General features: G+C 52.2%; 1 long non-coding RNA gene across 1 annotated transcript; it reads left to right on the forward strand.

Annotated features, from left to right (window-relative positions):
* Positions 1–199: 199 nt before the first annotated feature.
* On the forward strand, positions 200–2126 carry LOC104987651. Its single transcript, XR_825152.1, has 2 exons — positions 200–392; positions 1897–2126. It is a non-coding gene; the product is annotated as an uncharacterized LOC104987651 (long non-coding RNA).
* The last annotated feature ends 136 nt before the right edge of the window (positions 2127–2262 follow it).

The raw sequence follows: 2262 nt of genomic DNA on the forward strand, positions 1-2262 counted from the left end.
AGTCTGTGCCCCTGCCAGGGGAAACAGGCAAGTCTGTGCCCCTTGCCACACCCCTGCCCATCAGCTGAAATGACTGCCAGGGAGAAGTTTGTGGTTAAAGGGCAGCAGGAAAGCTTTTCCTGGCCTTTCCACAGCCTCATTAGCATACAAGTGACTGCCCCTGCTTTGTGCTATAAAGGACACTCCCATGACACACAGGGAAGAGGCTCAGTTAACCAGTTCCTAATAACCAAATCCACAGCCAGTGCAGAATTCCTCCCGGAACCTGGGACCTTTATAAAGCGGCAAGCACAGCCTCTTCTCCATTGTCAGCCGCAGAGCTCGGGACGGCAGCATGAGGCTCCATCACCTGCTCCTCGCGCTCCTCTTCCTGGTCCTGTCTGCTGGGTCAGGTGAGCTCATGGCAGCCCCGGGGGGAGCCGTGGGCTCTCTCTCCTGTTTCTACCTCCTTCTGTCCTGCTACCCCCATCTACATGTGGTCAGACTAAACCCACCATATTTGATGCTTCTGAGAAGCCAGCACTGAGTCCTTCAGAAGGAAGAGGGGGCTGAGAACTGCCCTGCAAAATACCTGGTTGTTTCTAAGCCATTGTAGTGAGTCAAAGCTTCTGAGCCTGTCTCCTCATTGGTTTCATGAGGAGTAAACAAAAGATGCCTCAGTTAAGTGACTCTCCTTTTTTTCTTTTCATAAAAGCAAGAAATTTGATTTTGTCCCATGACAGAAGCACAGTATGTCGCTTTATAAATCTCTCTGTCTGAAGGGTGGCAGCTCTGGGTGACCAGAGAAGTCCAGAAGAGAGTCAGCCCGAGCATGGGCTTCAGGAGCTGCCCTTGGGATGCTCCGTGCTCAGTCTCCTCAGCAGGCAGGTCCTCTAGGACACATCGCTGATGCTCCCATTGCTCCATAGATGGGAGGCAGCACATCCAAAGCAGTGTGCAGGATCGGCTGTCTGATTTTCATCTTACCCTTGATATTTCCTGAAATAGGATGAAAATAGGTAGGAAGGAAGGAGGGAGGGAGAGAGGGATGGAGGGAGAGGCTGCGGAGACTGAGACCTGAGACAATTGATTAGATGTCAAAATCAAGTTGAAAAGGCCTTGTCTGATTAGTGTTGTTTATGACTGTAACCCAACTCTTAGCACAGTGGCAGGAAGCCAGGACAGGGGTGTAAGGAATGTGGCCTCTCAGTGCCCGGGGCCTGGGTTCAATCCCTGGGCGGGGAACTAGAGAGGGACCAGCGGTACCTTGTGGTCAAGAGGAAAAAGGCATGTGAGGAAGACGGGAAGGCGGCTGGTCGGGAGGAAACCACAAAGGGAGGACAAGAGGGGCTTACTCGCACCAGCGCTGAGTGCGTTCTGAATCAGCAGAGACGATGATACAAAACGTTTTTTTCTGAGCCATTGTCACTGTCAGCTGTAAGTTACTTTGAGAGTAAGTTCTCTTTAAACGGTTCTTACACTTTTAGCTGCATCTTTTCCTCCTATCTCAGCTCCACTACTTGACTGACTCCATGAGTTGGAAAACTAAACGGTGAAAATAGAACCCGTGGGGGGCTTCTGACTCCTGGCGGGAAGGTGGATGTAGCAGAGCTTCCCAGTCTTTGCCCTCATGGTGGAGCTGACCCCGCACACAACCGGGGTCCTCACACCCCAGTCCCTCAGCCTGTGTTTCTGAAAACGTGAGGGTCCACCAGAGCCTGGGCACGGTCAGTGTCTGTCTGGAAGCTGGTCTACGGGGTCCTGGACTCATATCTTGTTGTCATGAGGCCGTGTGCGCATCTCAGCACAGAAGGCCCCAGGGCGTCGCTCAGAGGGGACACAGTGGGCCTTCTCGAGATGCCGCTTTCCTGCTGACACGTTTTTCCCTCTTTGTTCTCTTTTTACGATTTACTCAAGGAATAAGTGGTCCTCTAAGCTGCCGTAGGAATGGAGGCGTCTGTATTCCGATCAGGTGCCCTGTACCCATGAGACAGATTGGCACCTGTTTCGGGCGCCCAGTAAAATGCTGCAGGTCGTGGTAAAAGAAGGCGAAGATGCGGCCGGGACCTAAGCGGAGACAGAAACTGTGCCCTTCGACAGAACGTCTAAAATTTAAACCAGAATAAATTTTGTTCAAAGTTAAAGAATCTTGCCCACTGGTCATTGAGGTTGTTGTGTGGTGTCTGATCCCAGGCGAATTCCGAAATCCCTGAGGATACTCTCTGAGCTCCCCACGCGAACCATCGGGGAATTGTGGTGGGATGCTCTGTGCTCCCAGGGGTG

This window comes from Bison bison, unplaced genomic scaffold (assembly GCF_000754665.1).
Source record: "Bison bison bison isolate TAMUID 2011002044 unplaced genomic scaffold, Bison_UMD1.0 scf7180017846142, whole genome shotgun sequence".
Taxonomy (NCBI): domain Eukaryota; kingdom Metazoa; phylum Chordata; class Mammalia; order Artiodactyla; family Bovidae; genus Bison; species Bison bison.